Genomic DNA, 22,165 nt, shown 5'->3' with positions numbered 1-22,165 from the left:
TTGGCAAAGACTCGTGAACATCTGGCTGAGCACAAATGGGAGTTGCTCTGCTTCACTTGCTGCTGCCTGAATGACCTCCACGTCTCCCATCCATGCCTCTTTTCTTTAAACTATAATTTCAAGAAGAAGCTCCTTTCCTTACAAAAACATAAAAGGGAGATTAACTCCACATCTGATTACATTAGCAGGGTACCTGGTGCAGATCTAATTAAACAACATTTGAAACATTTCCTGCCATTCATTTCTAAAGTCCTTGCATGGGGCAGAAGTAGCAATATTCTCTGGCTTCTACTAGCCACTTGCAAACTGGCTAGTACTTAGAAACTAAAAACTTAATTCTTGTCCCTGCAACAATGAATAAAACATTATTTTAAGTGCTCACTAGGAAGAAGTACTAGTGATAGAAGTAATAATAATAGTCTTTTAGAATTTAAATAAACTGCCTAGGTTTCCACCAGCACTGATGAGGGAAAAAAAAATTAAAGAACAAATTTTTATAACAATAAAACCCCCTCTTTCTGCGAATGCCAAGTACTACACTTCCAAATTTATTACTACACTATTCCAATTTTAAATGGGTGTTGTTCTATTTGAATTAATTTACAGAATTATAAAACTGGGTAAAAATTTGAGCAGCACAGCAAGAAGTCAGGCATACAGGTCCAATCCTGCAAACAGGCTTCAGGAAGCAGCCTGGTAGACTTCACTGGGTTACCTGAGCGGGCCCACGGGTACATATAGTGCTGCAGATCTGTAAAACAACTGTATATAAAACTAATTAGTGCAGTGTGCCAGTCTTTCACTATATGTCAAACAAATTAAAGCAGTTCTCTAAGAAAAGACCTGGTCCTGTGCCAAGAACAGGCTCTCTTTTCAGTTTTGCTTTTGTCCACAAAAGCTAGTCGTAAATGTGTTGGCCAGACAAGGCACTCTCCTTTTCCTCCCGGCCCCCCTAGAAAATACATGGAGAAGAGATTCATTCACAGGCACATTGTGCGCTATTGCATTAACACAACTGCTGCTTCTGCTGAGGTTACTTCACTTTGCGTATTACAAATCTTCGTTTTTTCTCCGAATCTGATCTTATTTTCTCTCTATAAATACTTTGTACTGCATTAATTAGCGCAACACATCACATGTGAACTCAAGCTATATATTCTCCCACTGATCCACAGATAAACTATTAGCACTCAGTGAGGAAAAGGAGTTTTCCCACAATAAAGGACCCGAGGCCAAGCAAGCGGCTGCGTATAAATTTCGGGAAGCCTGGCCGCGCAACGCTGAGCCCATGTCACCATCAGGACCGACTGCTTTGGAGGAATGTGCAGGCTGCCTCCAAGGAATGCCGCCCCAGCTCCCCATCAGAGCAAAACCTCCCTCCCCTCCTTTTCATTCAGACACACAGCAGCTGCTTAGCTAATTATCTGGAACAGTGGGTCCCCTCAGAGAGCAGCGTCCTTTACCCCCGCTGGGAGAGGGAGATCCTTTGTGGGGAGAGGATCCTATTACACCTGCATATGAGAAGAGCTCCCCTTCAAGCCTGCATCCTTATTCCCTTTCTCTGTAAAGGACTCGCAGGTGGGGAGTGGGAGGAGGGAAAGCCACAAAATAGCCTTGGACATCCTTTCCTATCCCATACCCTAAAGCCATGCTGGCAGAGGCTTAAAGCAGAGGGTGCAAAGAGCCACCTGCAAACCCCAGGGAGCCCGTGGGTTTGGACAGGCAAGCAGGGAGAACTCCACAGTGGGATCTCCACTGGGAATGAAAAATACCCAATACAGCCAGCACTTCAGACCAATTCTGTACACTCGCGCTTAAGGAGTTTCCTGCCTCTTCAAGGGCAGAAGTCTGCTTTCCTGCCGCTGCAAGAAGCAACCAGCAGAAAACAGTCCCCTGGATTTCCACAGGGAGAGCACACAGGGCAGAAACCCCACTTTGGGAAGAAGGATTGGAGCTAACCTGTTTGAACGTTTCTCTGAAGCGCCAAATGTCCTAACTTCTATCACAAGGGAATTACCATAAAACTGTCAGTACAAGAACAATTATACATTTAAATTCAGTGACAAATGTATCCACTTCTCCAGGTGCAAGTGTCCTCCTCATGAAGCATGTCCCGATTCTTGCTCCTGTATTTCCAAGAGACATGAAATGAGATTCAATCATATGTGGGAAAAGGAGTAACAATAAGAAAACTCCAGAGGACCAAGGAGAAAAATGGTGACCCTAAGGATGAGGAACCAGAGACATGCAACAGAGAAACAACGCAAAGAGAAGTACAGAAAAGCAGAGAGGAGTCAGTAAGAGGGAGAACAGACAGCAGGAGAGGTGAAAGTCTGGAGTGCCACTAATATGAAAACAATAATGCTTAAAGAAAGCAGTAATGCTTAAACGATCACCTACAGAGAACTAAACTTAAGCATTAGGAAGCATGGAAAGACTGAGTGAGAAACTGAATCATTTGTGTAAAACGGAAATCATCCTTTCGGGGTAGGTCCTTTTCTTTCTGAACACATCATTCCCGAACATCCTGGAGAGTCCCCCACCCCTGGTTCCAGGTTTTAGTCAATGCTTGAGATTCATTACCAACATACAGATAAACTACAGCAACATCTAAGTAATACAGTAAGATTTAAAAGAAAGAGGTTTTTACACATATAACTGATAGAAGGGACTTTCCAGTCTTCATCACACTCCACTCTGGGAGCCTAACAGCTCTAAACTGATCTCTCCTCTTGACCATTTCTACCAAACTTTTGTTTATTCTGCTTGTCTTCAAGCAAACCATGTGTCACAGATAAACCATTAGCCAGAGTTTCCCCTTCACAAAGCTCTAAATTACTATCCCTTTGCTTCTGTAGACCCATCCACATGCACGTGGAACGAGGGAGAACATTCTGTCACACTATCTGCAAACACTGTGGCAAAAAAATGCCAATGATTTACGCTAAAGGGAGATGCTAAAACGCAGCAAGTGTTTATACAGTTAAGTGCAAAAGGAAACTTTAGTTTTCATCTGCTGGATCCTGGGGGTTATAGCTATGGAAGCTGATACTCTCTGTATGTTGCACTGCATTATGCTAAGATATTAAAAACTAATGGTGTCAAAACTTTCATTATTTCCATTTCTAACTTACTTAGTGTATTAAGGTCCTGCTTACTCATAAGCACGTGAAAGAAGGACACGTAAGCTGATGTGGGCTGAGAGCAGGGTGAAGCTGGCTGACAGAAAGGGCTAGTACTTTTTATAAAACTAGTAGTTTTATACCTCTGTGCTTGCTACTGTTTTCCCAACTCTGTACTGCAGAAACCTGTCTCAGTTGTCTTCTACTGCTGCTGTGGAAAAAAGGATATAAGCAATAAAAAAGCCCAAGAGCAGGAGAACACAACAAATTATCAAGTAAAAATTAGAATGGGACATTAAAACCCAGAGTCAACAACGAATCACTTAACTGCACAGAAAGCAGCAACAACTACTCCAAGATATCTGAATGGCTCAAGCATTTCAATGATTAAAAAACCCCAGGCTTTATAAATTAGTTGTCTCTGGAGAGATAAAGAAAATGCAGGGGGTTTTCATTACAAAAAAAATTTTTTTAGAACTGACTTTCGTGGTCAGGCTGGAGCTGGAGAAATTATTGTCAGGCCAATGCCACAAAAAGCATTTGCTGCCCTCTATGAGCTGAAAGCTGTGAACAAACTGGAACAGCAAGGCATCTTTGAATCCACTTATCACTTGAATATCACCACAGCTTTTCTTTCCGTTTCCAAATTACTCCTCTCACGTGTCCTTTCTGATTTTGCAAGCTAGAATACAGAATTCCCCTTTACAGTTACATTTCCCATCCAGTCTGATACCTACTGATAACTTTGGACACATGGAGAAAGCCTCCTGTTGGAAACAAGTGAAGTAAGTACACTGTGTAGGTCCACGGACACAGTACAGATCTAGAACAAATTGCTCAAGCAGCTCAGCCTTCCTTCCTTGAAATAAAAAGCAACACTAGAAAGGCATATTGGAAACTTACAGCCTTGCCAACATATAAAGATCCTCTGCCTCTTCAGCCTATGCATTCCAGCTATGGAACAGGCACCGTAGCATACTTCCCTGCAATGATTTATTTACACAGGTCCTCTCCACTTGAGTGCAAAAGGCACTAATATGCTCTTTAGTTCTGAAGTGCAGGAAACAGTACTTCAGGTTGATAACTTCAAAGGAGGGCACTTCTGCATGTCCAAAAAATGCTGTGACTGCTCTTCTGTAAAAGTCAAAGAGTTACAGAAGGGAAAAGGCTGCGTAACAAGGTCAAATATTACAGCAAGTGGTGATGGAAAAGACTTAAGAGGTCATCTTGTTCATCCCCCTACTAATGCAAAATTGTTCCCTAGAGAGTAATACAGTAGGAAAGTAGTTGTTATACTAAAATATAGGTTACATAATTCAAGAGAACGGGGCCAGGGAAAATTGCTAGAAAAGAAAATAATATAGAAGAACTTACTGCTTTCTTTAGAGATTACCATAACCAATCTGAGGCTAAAAAATAATCATCAAAAAGGTACATTGAGGCCAATCTTCAACATTTGTTTCAGTTTACAACTAGGTCTCCGAACTGCTGACCTGTATGCTTGTGCTTGAACAAGCACATCAGTGCCTCTTGGATTACAAGTACTTAATAACAACATGCTAGTCATGATTTGAGTTTTCTGGTTTTATTCCATTTTAAACACAGTGCCAACATGCTGCCCTGCATGCTCAATCAGTATTAGTAAACAAAGAGCAACAAGCAAATTATAGCAACCTATCACCAAAAAAAAAAGACAAAATATTTAGGCACATACCCGCTATCCCTAGAATTATGGATGTCTTATCTGTGCTGACAGCTTGGCAAGGGGCAAAACATCCAAGCGCAAAGACATCACAGGTTTGTGCCAAGAACGTGAATGAGCTCCTGAGCTTCAAGTTCAGACCAAGTTTTACTGTTGCATAAGACATGCCAAAATATGCCAGAGGCTATCTCCAAGACTAGGTTGTTCCAGTGATCCCAGTCCATCCTCAGGAAGTGCGTCAGGATTTACCAGCCTTCAGACCTCAGAGGATGCAGCCTCCTAATTAACTGCATGCGTTCGACCCCATCAGAGGTCATTGGAAAATTTAGACAGCAAGTATGGACCACTCATCTGATAGCAAGGCAACAGGCAAAAGAGATCAGCAGCAGCTGATGGTGAAAAACTGATAAAGCTACTTCTCCTCAGACTGCTGCTAGCGATTGCAATGGTGCGTGCATCTTTAAATACCTGAGCCTGCATTGCCATCATGCATGTGAGACTTTCCAGTCTCACAGCCACGCTGCTGGGGGCAACAGGTTCCAACTGAATGTTGGGGGGTTTTTTGACCATTTGGAGTGGCCAAGACCAAGCATCCACCACAAAATCCTCACATACAAAAAAGAGTAGATGCGCCTGTGACTGAGACGCACGATATATATTAAGGATTAAAATTTATTTGTACTTCAGCATCACCCAGAAGCAGCAGCCACACAGTCAATGAAGATCCCTTCTGGAAAACTTCTAGGGGGGGGCACCCGACTCCAGTGAAGCTTCATCTATAGGATTTTTTTTTCCCCAAAATTAATTAAAAAACAGAACAAGCAAAGAATTCCAATGGAAATGCCACAGCATCTCCACAACATTTATTTCAATATTTCACTACATTTACTGATGATATTGATTTCTAAAACAATTGTTTTAAACTTAAATTTAATTTTCAGACCTCCCCAGTCTGAAAACTCTTGTAACGCCTCCATATAACAGCCTCTTCCTTACGTTAAACAACTTTACTTGTAGCTCATCTTTCCTAAACCTCCAATAGTCCTTCTTGTTCTTGCGTACATCCTCTAATGAATTCACATCTTTAAATGCCCAAACCCAGACACAGCAATTCAACTACCCAAACCCAGACACAGCAATTCAGCTGAGGCTTTACTGATTTTGCGTAAAGAGGAGAAAAAGCATTTCAACAGACGAAGACTTGGTTTTGCTTTGGTATTAGAGAGTCATATAGCAAAGAAGAATCCCTTAAGTAATAGTCTCAGAGTTCCTAGCAGACGTGATCTCAGTCAAAAACACTAGGCTAGTTAACCAGCTTTGTTCAAATAACTTGATCTGTCTTTTTCCATGTGTCTTGATGCGTTTTAGGGTTCTTGAAGGATGCTTCTTTAGGACACTTGAAGGATATAGTTAAATTAACAGAAATTAACAGAGGCTGATTTGCAACAGAAAGGGGATGAAGAAATATCAGATGTGCAGAAGGACAGAGTGCAGCACAAATACTTTTAGCAAATGTCAAAGTAATTCAGGGTCAGCAAGTTTCCCATCATTCTGAAATTGCTGGGACACATGAAAAATGCACCATTTTGGCAACTGAAAGGAAAAGAAAACCCCAGGAATAAACTGGAACAGAACCACTTAAGATCTCAAGCTAAAGCCATGCCAATGCATGAATCTCATCTGATGTGGATGCCAGGTCAAGCACGTGGCCAGTCCTCATGCAGTAGCCTGGGGAGGCTCGGAGGTCCCCGCTATCTGCTCACCTCCCAGCATTTCTACCACTGCTGCACCATGTGCCTCGCCATCTCCTGGGTCACACTGGCACATGTGTTGGGTGCAGGTGGCTGGCACATTGCTGCGGCATCTGCCATACCGTGCCTTACAGCAAGAGGGACGTGAACAGGCATCCCAACAATGTGGCACAGGCACTGTGATAAGCTTAAGGCACTAGGAAGGAAGGTAACACCATGGGGGAGCCAACAGTCCCGATCTTCACATGCCGCACCCAACAGCCCTGCAAGAGCGCACTGCAGTTGCTATCCTTTACTCCTGTGCAATTTATTTGTCCTTCAGTTGCTATTTTTTATTATTACTCAGATTGTTGTGAATATAAAGGCTTCTCCAGCAGCGAGGACACACCTTCATACTCTCTTAAGGACCTGTACATCAGACTGCAAAGAATTAACAGTGGAAGTACTTAGGTACTTCACATCCTTATAAAAATGTGCTAAAAGCAGCATACTGTTCCACTTTCCAAGTACCATGATTAGGATTGAAGGGAGGTGCCCAAAGCCACAGATATTAAAATCAGGAAATTACTGATAAAAGACTATGTTTATCAAGCGAGAACTTCACTTTTGGAATTTCTCCCCCATTTTCACAGGTGAAAAATACCCCAGATTTTCCAGGAACAAGATGTGTGATGCTGGTAGGCTCCACAACAGTATGGCTGGATGTAAAAGTGAGAGAGAATACAAAGCAAATATGTGAGCAATCACATCACCCCCATTAACAAATAAAAACCACTGTGCTAAATGTTTCTCTCAGTTGCATTTGGAAATCAGTGAGTTAGCTTAAGCGCGTTAGCCACATAGGTCCTACATAGCAGCATGAGAGAAGCTTATATACAAAACTACCCACTGCTCTGGCAACAGGTTTTCCCTTCTGAAACAAAAGCTGGCCGATGCCGCCTCAAGCAACGGTGCACTGTCCATTGGGGCACCAGCTCTTCACCTCTCTCACCATCTGCAGGGATGGAGGCGAGTCAGACCCTGGAGCACTCCTAGCCTCACTTAGACTGATCTCCCGCTTAAGTTTTCCCCCTCAATCCCTCCACATCAACAGTTTTTTCTAACAAATGTAATTTAAATGAAAAGTCACTCAAGCTATTGGGTTCCTTTCCATATGGCTCAGTCCTGTGCTGGTTCAGGGCAGTTTCCAGGCAAGTTTGCAATGGGCGCAAAATACCATGTTTGCAGCTTAACAGCTGAATGATCCAAACAATTCTTTTTAGTACCAGCAAACCTCTACATCTGTATTTGTTAAAACCAGTAACAACAATAAAAAACTATTTCTGAGGCATGTAGGAAGAGTTTTCCTTTCCCAGAGGAAAGGCTATCCTCCCAGTGCTCTCCACATACCACCTACCATCCATTTGTATTTTCAAACATTCCTGAAGCGCAACTTCTGTTTACCATACCATGTGGCACTTGGCCTGAACTTGTTTAACACATGTTCGCATTATTTAGCAAAACTCATTCATCACAGTTGTAAAACATCTGACAGATGATGGAGTTTTTCCAGTATGTATCAGGCCTCTTACTTAATTCAACTGCTGATTATTTCCACCTCTAAGTGATTTGACCAAAGCCACACGAAAGCGTTCAGCTATATGAAATTTTTCTCTGTTTGTTATTAATTCAGTCACTGGCTTGAAAAAGCTCTAGCTCTACTTACCTAACTAATCAGGAGAATATCAACTATATACACACACATACTATATATACACACACATCATATATACACACATTAGTTATACATAATGTTTTATGTTTATATGTTATATATATTTTTATACATATTATACACATATAAATGCAATAGTTTCTTTTTAGAAGGATCCATGTGATAAGAAAAGCTTAATTGCCACATGGATTGGAAATTGTCATTTGTAATATAAACACAGCCAGCTGCTATGCAAAGTGTTTCTCTATGCAAAATGTAAGGTCCTTCCACACTGGTGCCTTCCTTTCCCTCGTGTTTATGGAGGACCAGAGAAGCATAGTGACCCTCAAGGCCACAGCTCTGGTCCTTCTGCTCTGCTAACCTAATCCAGGGTTATACCAGTTTCCCAAAAAATATTACACAGGTTATAAGCAAGTAAAAGCTACAATTAACTCTTCAGAAATGCCAGATTTTATGTTCCTGCTTCTTCCACTTTACTATCCTTCTCAGCTACATCTACCATCGCTTCCATTGTCCAAAGCGTGTGGCTCCCTGCTAAATCTTAAGGTCATGAAACTACAGGTCCTATTTCAGCCGCAACATTACACAGCCTTAGCTACTTGTCATAATCACGTTTGAACGCAACCGTTCCTGAACAACAAAGCTGACTTGGCAAAATACACAAGGAGTAGTTGGCACCATGAACACCAGACAGTCGCTGAGAGTTCACCCTTCACAAGCGCTCATGGATTTGTGTAGCCCTCATGACTTCACCGAGGAAATACCGTGATAGATTTAATATGCCTTTTATGTAAATGGATTTATGACAATGGTGTGCATGAAGGTACCATTTCTTTTCCTCAGCTAGAAAGGAATTTTCCTGTTTCCTATCAACTCAGCTAAACCAAACATAAGGATATATTTTGTATATAAATTAAAACAATCAACCAGTTTTGGAGTCTTCATCCTTAGAGGTATTCAATACCTGACTGGACACGGCCTTGAGCAACCTGCTCTGGCTGACCCTGCTTCAAGCAGGGGAGTTGGACAAGACAATCTCCAGCGGTGCCGTCCAACTTCAACGATTGTGCAAATAGTCTTCAAACAGTTCTGTATAGTTTCTCGTCCAGTTGACAGAGCTGATGCATGCACATACTACAGCACACATGCTACACACATTCAGCTACTTAATGGGAAATTTTTAAATTCCCAGCCATAGGAAAACATAGTAACATAAAATCCATAAATTCACAAATTCACTTAGTATAAGTATCGTGCACTAAGTCAGTGCAGTTTGGAATCAGATCCTGCAACTGGAAAGTAAAAACTGTTCTGCTTTCTGTGATTACTGAGCACAAGTACTGTATTGCCTTTTTACTTCTTGTCTATTCCAGAAGGAAGATCTTTCATTGTTCCTTTTTTTTTTTTGCATACTTTGCATTGCTCATTAATCATACTGACACAAGTCTATAACCACAAAACTAGAAGCAAGCAAACAGTTAGGATCTACAAGAACATTAAAAGGACCAGATCCTCCCTTCAGGGCTCTTAATAGGCTTTCCAGATTCAAAAAAAAGTAGTTCAAAAAGTGTCATACGTGCTACGAGAATTCAAGATCCATTCACTGTTCCTGACAAACCCACAACTGTCTGCTGCATGGTTTGGCTGTTTCGTATGTTACTTTTTTTTCCCTTGAAGAACTGTGTAAAACAACATTATGAACTACATCATCACATTTTCACTTGACAGCACAGGTTGGTTAGTGCAGACCTCAGAGTAAATAAATAATTCCCTATCCTTTCCTGCTTCAGGAACCCTATACAAATGTATTTGTTGTCAGACTGCATCTGAACGGAATGCTGGATCACTTCTCTTTTTTTGAAAGAAAAGACTTAGTTTTGTACAGTTGTAAGTTTACGCTGCGTTGACATTACTTGGTGGCTGAGAAACACACAGAGCAAATTATACACAGTTTAAGGGACTCTCGAAAGGACAGAAGCGTCCTGGCAGAATGAGACATAGGGAGAAGCTGGGGCAGTAAACTGAGAGTGAAAAATCTGTTTCTCTTAAGTCAGCTGGATCTTTGCCACTGCCTTTGAGAGTCTTTACCTTCTGAGGGCTAGCATGGATCTGACCCCTTTGCCACCCTTCACCCCCAACCCTGTCATTATTTCTAAAGTCTATACAGAGTCATTGGAAAATAAGGATGATGATGGGGGATGAATACAGAAGGCAGCTCCAGCAAGAAAACAATAGGGTTTGTACATCTGATTATAGTCTATTACATTCAGAAAACAGGAAAATGTGGTTTCTTAGACGAAACACAGGACATATTATTACTACCATCTACAGAATGAAAACCATGAAGAAATAACCAGTTGCTCAAGGTTGCCTTAGTGGTGCTCCACCATCTCTCGTGGTGGGGGTAATGCTGCACCACCTCGGCCACGTGCTCTGATTTTTTATAGATGGTGATGGCGCAGAGCAGCACCCCGGGGGGGGGAGTGGTTTCTTAGACGAAACACAGGACATATTATTACTACCATCTACAGAATGAAAACCATGAAGAAATAACCAGTTGCTCAAGGTTGCCTTAGTGGTGCTCCACCATCTCTCGTGGTGGGGGTAATGCTGCACCACCTCGGCCACGTGCTCTGATTTTTTATAGATGGTGATGGCGCAGAGCAGCACCCCGGGGGGGGGAGGGGGGGGGGGGGGCCCCCCCCCGCCCCACCAGGCAGGGCTTGGCCAGCCGGCAGTACGCAGCACCCCGGGGGGGGGAGGGGGGCGGGACCCCCACCCTCACCTGCACCAGGCAGGGCTTGGCCAGCCGGCAGTACAGCTTGTTCAGCTCCGGGGAGTAGGTGCCAGAGGTGGTGCAGCATTGCCCCCACCACGAGAGACGCAGGGTGCCCGGAGACAGCCTGGCCCCCACCCAGCACCTGATCCGGGTGGAGGGGAACCCCCAGGCTTGTTACCACAACGATGAGACCACCAAGCGGCACAGGTGACTCCCTGAGCAGTTGCCGGCCCTCCTCCTCCTGTTCTCGTTTGGCGCCAGTACTAATCCTCCACACAGAAAGCAGACAGTGAAGTTGCAGAGACAAAATACCATAAGGAAAAAAAAAAAAATCCTTTTTCTTTGGACTGAAGAACAATTTCTTACTGTATACTTCTTTTTTTATTGCTCTTGGCTAGGCTTTTTATGCAAATCAGTGCCCTACAGCCTACTGCCATATGCTGTATATGATACAACCTCTCAAGTGTGTACAGAAAGCTTCAGCTGGTGCAGGATTTGGCAACTTAGTTGTTAAACGGCATTTTAATTCATGAGCATATTAAATCTGTGATGCATAATCTGCTTGGGCAGCCTGCTAGTTTTAAGATGTTAGTCTAGACCTATAAAGCCCTAAATGTCTTGGGACCTATTTATCCAGGAATCGAGCTTTTTTGGAGGTTTTCCGATGAAACAAAAGTTATAATCAGAAAACGTCAGTCACTAAGTTGGAAACATTGCTTTCTAAGCCTCTCACAGCCAACAAACTTTCTTTAGATCAAAGATAGGATCCCAATGAGGTTTACCTAGATTAATTATAGTTGGGTACCCAGGAAGGATATGGTCTTCAGCCCTGAGACGGTCCTGTGAGAAGCTGTGGGGCTGCACCATGGTGAGGCAAATCGGAAGGGAACAAACTCCAGGTCCCAAAAGGCTGAGAGCTCGCGGAACCCAAGCTCCGCTGCAGGAATCCCAGAGAGGCCAACCCGGAGCCAAAGTGCCGAAAAAATGAGAAACGTGCATTTCAGCCACAAATTTAAGAAAGGAAAAATTAATTTGTACTCAAAGTACCTTTCCTTCAATACCATTTTTCTGCAGAGGTATTAGGATGGTATTTCCTGAGCAGTTTCCGAGCTGTGCCACAGAATATTGGGTGTGTTTGTGAAATCTCTGTCACTCCTCGCTCCCTGCAACTTCAGGGGTTTGCATGTCTGGAACAATCTTATTTTTTTCCGGTGTTTTATTAGCAGCCCCTTTCTGAGAAATGCCAGGTGGCATCATGCCCAGAATTGCTTGCCAGCTAATCTCAGAAGATTGGGCATTATGCCATTTGCATTAAAAGAGCTCAGCTCTAACTCACTGATAACATTTAGGAATCAAACCAATAAAATGGAGAAACAAACCGACTATGAATAATCTCTGGATGCACACAGATGATGGCTTTTACTGAAAATGTATACAGTTATGGAGAAAGAAAAAAAGTTAGTAGCAGTCTTTTCTCCAAAACAAAAACAGGGTTCAAGTGAGAACAATCTGCTATGATTGCATCAATTTCTGAGAATGGCAAAAAGAAAAAAAGGAATTTGCAGATTTAACTACAAAGGTAACGTCATAGGGATCCCTGCAACAGGGGGCTCAAACTTCAGGCAAGCTGTGCTACGCCACTCACCCCACAGAGTCAGAGGAGAAAGAGGGAGAAAAGAATTTGCATCTGAAGGGAACAATAGAGTCTTCCCCTCAATCCTTTCATTCTGGCCTTTTGAAATGTCCTTCCTAAAATAAAGAGGATGTTTAATTTATGAAGACCAATAAAATCATAAATAGCCAGTTAAAAAGTCTACATAATCCTCTCTAACATTGTCCACGTCAACAATAAAACATGGGATACTTCAGCATGTGCACATAGATGAGTGGGCAAGAACACAGACTAACGATTCTATAAAATATAAGCTGGTTTTCTACCACAAGGTTTTAGGTTTTATAGGCTAGAAATTCCCACGTACAACACAGCCCACAGGAGGGTTATGGGAAGGAAAAACAAGAGGCTAATAAGGATGTGACTATTAGGAAATAAAACAATTCAAAACCATTTCCTATAACACAATTAAAGAAAAATATGGGAGGCAACTTTGGCTTAACTCTGACTGCTGTCTTTATAAAGCATATCTGCATTATTTACATCATCTCCTCTATTCTTTCAAAGACCATGAGTCAGTAGAGGACAGTTATATTTCCTTCCACTTGCTCGTGCACATCTTGGAAGGTCGGCTAGTCTCCCTCTTGGAGTATTTAATAGTTTAATTAACAGAGACAACGGCTAATCAAATTAAATAAAACATACGGAGAAAATGGTCCTTTTCCTGTGACATAACAACATCCAGGCATTTTTTTCAGGAACATCCATTGAGAAATAACAACTGAGAGGGGAGTTGGCAGGTCTCTCTTACAAGCAAGGAGCACTCCGCAGGGTGAAGCACTTTTAGCTTTGGTCAGAACAAACCCCCACAGATAGATGGAGGCCTGTAAAAGTCACTTGCTTTTTCAGCCCCGTTTGCAAAGCATGGACGTTAGCCATAAACAGGCATATTAGCATCATTCAAACAGAGGTGGACATTTCAGAGCACGCGTAACCCTGTGTGAGGTGCTTGCCCTCTCCCTGCCTTCTGCCTGCAGAGTCCCTCATGTGTCCTGCTGCCTGGGGGGGGCTGCAGGGATCTGCTCACCTTGCTCTCCCAAGGTAGGAAGGGACAGCCAAGCATCTACTGGAGCTGTGCGAGTAAAAAAGGAATTTGCGTGCAGGCAGCTCTGCCCCGACCCAGCACGCTGCTTTCAATGTCAGCCCTGACCTACCCTCACCGCTCAACGTCCCGGGTCGCAGCTTGCAGCAGAGAAGGCGGCAATGCTCCCCCAGCCTCCCCACGGCTCTGCTGGACTGCCAGGGGCTTGGTCCTGCCCCAAAGTATCAGCACTGCCGTGCAAACACGCTGCCCCCGCCAGGAAGAGGCCTGCTGGTGCCGAAGGGACAACTGTTCCCATGTGGTCTGGGCCACCGTTCCCCACCTGGTTTTCCATGTGGTGCCCTCACTAGTGATTCCCCAATTCACTCTCAACTGACAGGAGCCTTCTTCCAGCACTGCCCATTGCTGTTGGGCACGGGAAAACCCGTGTTTTCCAGTCTAACTTGTTTTCCCACACAGCACTGTTTCAAGCCACCCAGTGACCACCCACCAGCTGAGGCCCAGGTACCCCCAGAACATTCGTCTGGGAATGATCCAGAGCAAAAGACCCGACTGCTGGGATGTGTGGCTCTGGGAGCGTGCTCTTGCACGCAGGCACTGCAAACCCCGCTCTGCAAGCCTTGCCTCAAGGCACCAACACCGGCCTTGACAGAGTGGAGACGTAACACAAGGTTTGTTGCAAAAACCTGTCGCTGGCTCCTGCAATCCACTTTTTCTCCTGCAGACACAGCACAACAGATGGTGCTGATGGAGCACAGGAAAGAAAGGAGCCCAGAAGTGAACCCTGCAGCACTTCTTCATCCTTTCTACTGGCATGGCTTGCAGTAATGACCACATTAAAAACAAGTAAAAAAGCAGAATACTACTGAAACACTGAATTTCATATGTATTATCTTAATTCTAAAACATTTCTTCCGATGAGAATAATATCTGACTTGCTGTTGACCTGGACAGGAATTCAGAGGGAAAAGGACTAGCTTCTGAGGTGCTATCCAAAAAACTGTTTACTACCTAATTTATTAGCTACTAGTCATTCATCTTTTCAGTTTCTGGGGTGCTTCTTCAACCCTTAGCAAAGCTCGTTCATGACAAGACAGGCAACAAAGCAAAACCAGAACTAAACCCCACTCCAATGAGAGCAGAGCAGATCAAACCTAGAAATTAATGGACAAGAAACATAATTACAGATGACGCTTGTACAAGGCCACTTCCCATAGCCCAACAGTATGTTTTTATACTGATCTTTTAGCTGCTGTAGGACTGGATTAGTTACAGTGCTTACACCACTAAAGACAGCCAGATTTTTAAATACTTCCATACATCCTATTTCTTTCAAGGGCATGACACACCTTACAGAAGTCCTCAGGACATCAAATGCTACGGGTAGGCAGGCGCTACCCAGATTCATGCTCTGTGTTATATCAAGCCCATCAGCAATACTAAGCAATCATTTACGATGAATTTACAGGAAATTTTTGGGGAATGCTTAACACACAAACGCATGCAAATAATCAAAGTATATTGTGCCATTTGCATCTTTCTGGTGTCTTCATTTTAGTCACACTTTTGCTCAAAATACACTGTTGTTTTCCTCTATCAATGACATGGCTGGTAATTTATCAAATATTTGAATACCAAAAGAGACATTTCACTGAAAAATTACATGCGCTGAAAGATGTAAAGTAATACCCACTGAACTGCTTTTACCTTGGCATGCTGGCCTTCTTCCTAGCATGAACGGATGTGACAACAGACAGATTACAGTTTACAGATTATAAGTAAAATACTCTGGATAAACAAGTTGGCTAGTTATATGCAATCAGAAAATCAGCTCACTTCAAAATCTCTGCAGCTAGAAAACAGTAATGGAAAAAACAAATAAAATCAAAGTTCCTGTGAGAAGCAACCCAGGACCTGAACTTCAGATTCAATTACTCCCTGAGCCCCGGATTCATAGATGAGCCTGAACGTGGTAAACGTGCTCTTTCTACAGACTATCAAAACAAATGAGACTTTATTATGCAATTAAAATCAAGCACAATTTTTCTGTCGTTACATCAGAATTTGCCTAAAGAAATCAACATTCCTGAAGCTGGAGCACTCTAGCCATGCTTCATGTGCTGTCGTAGGCAGGTTAAATCTGTCGGGAATGCTAGCTGCCTAGTATCTGGTTTCAATTTTCCCTGGCAGTTACTTCCTTTGTGTTAAACTACAGTAAATCAGTACACTGCAAAGAGTATTTCCTTTTCCTTTGGAGATGCTGTCCTATGAAAAGCCTAAGTAAAAGAAATCTTTGGCAGGTAGATGGAAATTGTTTCCCAGGCTACAGCCTGCAGAGCATCACTGCACTACCTACCCACCAAAAACTTTTTCCGCTAGATAAACACGTTTGTGCGCCTCCTGGTCACGTTGTTGTCTTCTCTCAGATTGCTTTCTGAAGGGCAAAGCAAAAGATAGCAAATACATTTGTGTGAGTGTTCTGGCATGAGAATGATTTCACACAACAGCATTTCCATACCACTCCGGTGTGGTGGTCCAGCAGCACAAACTATCATCACGCCCGTTCGCACTGTCTGCAGGCAAACCGCTTTCCTTTTTCCTATACAGCAAGCCTGCAGAATCCACAAAGTTCTGTCCAAATCTGAAGAGATTAAGTGAGGGCAAAAATGAACATTTTTTTTTTCGTCTACAAGCACAAAACCCACCAAAGAGCTAATATGAATTTAGTAAAGCTACAGAGATACGGTATGCACACACACAGTTTGCACTTTCCTCTCTTTATCTAACTTCTGAGTCAAAAGTAGCTTTCATGACAAGCCCTTGGTTGAAATCCTTGAATCTTCTACTCATTTGGCTCACTTAGATGAAAGCCTAGAGCATAAAAACTTTTGTTTTCATGCCATCCCCAGCAAGTGGAACTGAAGCAAAGGCTTGACGGCTATTTTATGTTTGAAATATTGGCTTCAAAGCAATGGGGACAGCACAGTGTGGGTGGGCCTGACACTACAGCTGTCTTAAAACAAAGAGCCTATATATCAAAAAAAGTTCACAAGAGGCAAGATTTACCAGGAAAGAATTACATCCAACAGAAATGAAGATGAGGAAGAGGACATGCATGTATTTGTGTTGAGGGAAAGTAGGGAGAGAAAAGTAATGATGCAGTTTAAAAAAAGAAAAAGATACTTAAGAATGTTGTATCCAATTCCAGCTGTAACCATTTACATGAAAATTATTCTTTAAGAGCTTTCTGACTGCATTACAGTATCTGAGCAATACCATATAAAATGGGAATAGGTACTTGAACTACTAATGAGGCAAAACACTCAAAAAGGGAGTCACTTTAATTACACGTCTGTATTCAAATAAGACATCCCATGCTTCTACAAACCAGTCTGGAATAACAAGTGAATAAAAATGTCGATGAGGTGGCTAAAGTTAGATCATGCTTTCCATCTGTATACTCCAGTGCAATGGATTCAGGGTGATTTTGCTGTTTAAGCAATGAGAAGCAGCAAATATACTAAAATGTCACACCCACGTAATTCTTGTTAGCGTGTATTATCAAAATAACAGAAAGCCTAATTTTATAAACAGGAGTGAAACAGATGAAGATTATGGGGGCAAATCATTGCCACGATTCTCAGTGCCTGTGCCTGAGTTTGCAAATGGAGTTTATGACAAATGAATCTTTTGATTGCAGCACTAGTTTAAAACATTTGACAGGTTTTCAGGTACTGGGAGCTATAACTTCCCAGAGCCTGTCTTCTCTCCTCGTACCATTTCATCTGCCGAAGCCAGCAAGTGCGTTCGCATACAGCAGCATTATCTTCCTACGCCTGCCCCAGCAAAAAGGCCATCAGGAAGTAAATCAATGTGGGTTCATTTCTGTCCCTCCCTCCTGGGATCGCACGGGACAACACAGCACAGCTGGACAGAGCCACCTCACTTCTGAAGGATCCACTTTGCAAATGAAAGATGATGAGAATTTCACCCACTGTTTGGAAAGGCCACCAAAGCGCCACAGTCCACACACTGTGCTTGAAAATGGCATTTCATCAGCATCTCAGAGGTGAGCTGGCTCACCTTTTGGACACGGGCATTGCAGATTTGAGATGAGAAGCGACGACTATAAAGGCATACACCCAAGTGACGCTGAAGTCAATACCCTGACACCCCCCTTGGAAAAGACAGTACTCCAGGTCGTGCTGCAATGTGCCAAGACAACACAAGGAGCCTCTCCCTTGGAGCTGGGAGCTTGATGAGCCCACACCACACGTACCCACTGCTCTCAACAGCCTGAGCTATGGTTTTGGGTCAGAGGATCCGCGCCGCCAGCAACAAGTAATACCGTTAGAGTGGGCAGGAACATTCATTTAGAGCAAATGAGGATGTCTTCATATTGTAAATCTCCTCTGTCTCACACATGCATGCACAAAAACTTGCTGTTCGCCACCTTCTCATCAGAGGGATTTGTGTGTAGAACCTGGGACCCTTTGACTATGAGTAACCATTTGATGGGGGCAGAGGGAGCTACTTGATACCTAGAGAGAGAGGACACACATGGCTCTGTTTGCTCCCAACAGGGCATTTCACTTCAGGGGCCCCCACGCAGATGAAAGCTTGAAGTCTCTTTTGCAAACCTCCCTTTGTTTTGTTTTTCCCCTTTGCCAACTATGACGGCTCTAGAGTCACTGATAACAAAAGCAGATGTTCACAGCCGCATGGGAGGCTTCTCCGTATACAGTGGCTACCGCATTACATCGCATTAGTCACTCCGTGACATCTACCACATGTATCACATTGATTAGTAGGCAGTTTAAATCCCATTGACAGTGGTGGGATTAGATGTGCACAAATATTAAAATGTAGACTCCTTCCGCATCTGGTAATCGTAAAAACGGTTCTCTAAAACACTGGTTTCCTTCAGGATCCTTGTTCCCGCAACTGAAAAGTGTGTGGCTGGTTGCATATCTTGTCAAGAAACAAAAATGAGGTTCTCCTAGCGCTTAATGTGATTGCAGGATCTAGGATAAAACCTTCACACTGTCTGTGATGTATTTTAGAAAGCAGAATTTGTCTTCTATTTTGTATACTTCTGGAGACAGTGCAAACAGCTCTGTTATTCAACACAAGTGACACCCTAGGTAGTTTTCTCTATTTTATAAAATGTAGAAAAGGGCTTCTGGAAGAAGAAACAAACCTCTTCAAAATGATTCACTGATATATTCAAATCACTGATACCTGGCCCTGCCTGGGGAAGCTCAATCTGTGAATTGCTTTCTGCCATCTAGTCAATTTTGGGGGTTTTCTTCCTCCAGTTCAGCATGGATTAGCTTATTGGTCTCATTCACTGGTTGCCTTCCATCTGACACCAAACCCCTCCACTCTGACCATCAACTTTTCTTTCGTATGAGCTGAACTCAGTGCTGGCGCGCCCCAATCTCCTATCAGCTTCATAATTGCTATTACAACTAAGGCCTGTTAGTGCTAATACAATTGCTAAGCCACTTGGAAAATTTCTGAGTACAATTTACAGACTAAGCATTTCCCTGAAATTGCAAGTACGGCTTTAAATTACTAACTCACACAAACATCAGTGCATTAAATGGAAGGGAATTACTCATCAGCTGGGATCAAGACATCCACAAGAAATTTGTATTATATATCCATGCACAGCAGAATCTGAATATCCCATGCTGATGGAAGCACAGATTTTGACTATTAGATGAGGATGGGTATACCATGTCAAACTTTTCTGTTGAGGTAATTTACAAAGAAGACTTGGTACGTGATGCTGTCTGGGATTTGGCATTGTTACAATAAAATCTTGAGGAGATGGCTTAGAAGAAAATACATCTTATAAACATCTGCTATTACTGCAATGCAGATGCCAGTGTCTCAGGTGCAAAGGAAGGTGTAGCAGGGATAAAACAAGTTCTGTGGTCCTGCCTTCCAATCACACGCCCATTTCCTACACTAGGCAGAAATGTGAAATTTCTTATTATTATATGAGTTAACTTTGGGAGATGCTGGGATTCAGCCATTGTACCTAGAAAAGCCTATTTTTAGTGTTCATTTACTGTCACGATGGGAACAAGCTGTTGTCTTTACAAGGCTGATTTCATGCTCAGCATGGCCTGCCGCGATACATTCACCGAGGAATGATAAAAGTAGATAAAATTATCAGATAAAATCCCTGACCTTTCCTACAAATAAGACCTGAGGTATTACAAAAATGTGTGTGTTTTTCATCAAACACTAGGTAACAAACTGGACTGCCCAGTCCATTTGCTGCATTGCAACATGCACAACCTGCTGGATCTCCTTCCCATCTGCCTCAGGATCCAAGCTCTAACATGAGAGACAAACAGGACAGTTCCTGCTCAGCCACCACCATGGCTTAGGGCTTTCGGGACCCACATGGCGGCAGGGCTCTGGGAGACTCTGCAGCACACTGGGGACCTGGTGGGACCAAATTCCCCTGGCAAGGGTAGCAACAGCTATGCCGTTTCTGCATAGGGGTAACGTGCAGGAGGGGTCTGTCCACCTTCTTTCCCTCCCCAGCCCAAATAGGCAAAAAAAAGCCAACTTTGCAAATAAATATGTATAGTGAAAGCCTTTTCTTAGCAGACTTCTCCAGAAGATCTGAGCTTTTCTTAAGGATAATTCACGAATGGTCTTGGGGTCAACTCAAGCTTTTTGGTAGGCTGAATTCACTAACAGCCCCTAAACTGATAAGCAGCCTCACAGGTTTACCTCCTCCAGTACCCCCTTCTCTTAACTTCATGCAAAGCAACTGTTGGGACTATACAAACTCAAGGTTGTGTTTCAATTGATAATCCCACTTTTTTGCCTATGCCATATGAAGTAGCAAGTATCATGCTACTGGTATTGAATTTAACCACAACTCTCTAGACCGCACTTTTGTGCGGCAAAGATGGGAAAACAGAGGATTTACAGTCAGGAACGTTTTCTCTATGCTGGTGCAGCTTCTGCTTCGTATGACAAAACAATGCTCCACAAAAGACAGCAACTGCGGCTGAGCCAACTCCTAAGCATGCCAATACACTCTCCACTCTCCCACTAAAGTGCCTGTTAAGTCTCATCAGGACCTTCCAATTCAGGATCCCAACTGATAGCTTCTGCCAGCTGCAAGCTAATCCTGTCAAGGTAAGCACCTGCTTAAGCCTTCAGGTGAGAGAAGCAGGAGATAAATCTGCATGCACACATCCGTCTTTTTGTTTCTCCTTATGTATCAACTACCATCTCCCTGGCTCTTACATTTGTACCGTAAGTATCTTCACGATCCTTTCTCCCAGACCAGAAATAACAACAAAGAAAGTGATCTTGGAGCTGAATAACTGGTTTGCACTGGGACAACCCCAACACAATCCTACTCCTGCAAGCAAGCTATGCCTTGACCTAATAAATTCCTCAGCGCTTGTTAATTGTGAATGAAGCCTTGAAGTAAAAAATATCATTTGTGTGCAAAGATGAAGTATCAGTCCAGCAGAATCTTTGCTTAGCTATTTTTTGCTTGGTTTCTCATATTTGAAATGGGCAGAATAGTATTTTCATACTTAACAGAAATTCAGATATGCCTTTGGAGCAGGCTACTTTAAGTTGTTTTATGATAGATTTATAAGCACAAGTAAGACATAAATAGATTTCTTAATGGATGCAGGACAGCACCAAACGTTTGTTACATTCAGAACAGATTAGTTTTAATTTAAAGGGAGCAGAGACAAATCTGACATATCCTACACAATTATGTGAAATGTCAATCTCCAGCCTGAGAGGTATGTGATTTGCTGCTACGCAGCACTTACACCTGGGTTTTCAAACAGCTGGTTAGCGGAACCGAATCACTTCACAAATTTTGATCCACTTGGAGCTTGACTTGGCTGCACAGCCAGCAATTTTCTTGCTATTCAGACACAGACCAGACCCCTGAATGGCATCTTGCTTTATTACTCAGCAGATTTTAGATCTGAAAATAATTTTAGAGTAGCAAGGGGGGGTGCAGGGGGAGTTGTCAAGATGCTTTAGCTCCAATGGTCTATGATCTAGGATTTCAATCTACTTTTGAAACAGCATGATTCCTGCACAAGTCCAGCATGAGAAGTTGAGCTCTGTTGTTCAGTGGCACCGCTCCTTCCCTGGCAGCAGATGCTTGGAAACTGCAGAAGGTGCAAACCCCAACTGACTCCGAGTTCTCCTAAACTTTAGAAAAACATGAATCTGAAGCTTGCAGCTGCATTTTATCACATTTATCCATATAAATAGACCAAACCCAAAGCGGATCCAGACCTGAACTTTTCACCTTGTGTCCCTCTGTGATGAGAATGTATCTCATTTTGTTAGTCAGACCAGAAATTCTTTA

At 42.9% G+C, this 22,165-nt stretch overlaps 1 protein-coding gene and 1 long non-coding RNA gene across 2 annotated transcripts in view; both read right to left on the bottom strand.

Moving 5' to 3' along the window:
- Positions 1–22,165, bottom strand: part of FHOD3 (formin homology 2 domain containing 3) — a 467,442-nt gene that overhangs the window by 230,897 nt on the left and 214,380 nt on the right. The window lies entirely within an intron of this gene.
- On the bottom strand, positions 941–10,761 carry LOC109279488. The gene is made up of 3 exons (XR_002086202.1): positions 10,677–10,761; positions 7,348–7,349; positions 941–952 (listed from the first exon to the last, which is right to left on the bottom strand). It is a non-coding gene; the product is annotated as an uncharacterized LOC109279488 (long non-coding RNA).

The sequence above is a fragment of the Aptenodytes forsteri genome, unplaced genomic scaffold (assembly GCF_000699145.1).
Source record: "Aptenodytes forsteri isolate BGI_AS27 unplaced genomic scaffold, ASM69914v1 Scaffold114, whole genome shotgun sequence".
NCBI lineage: Eukaryota > Metazoa > Chordata > Aves > Sphenisciformes > Spheniscidae > Aptenodytes > Aptenodytes forsteri.
The sequence above is the reverse complement of the archived record's forward strand: the minus strand, read 5'-3'. Positions and strand labels throughout refer to the sequence as shown.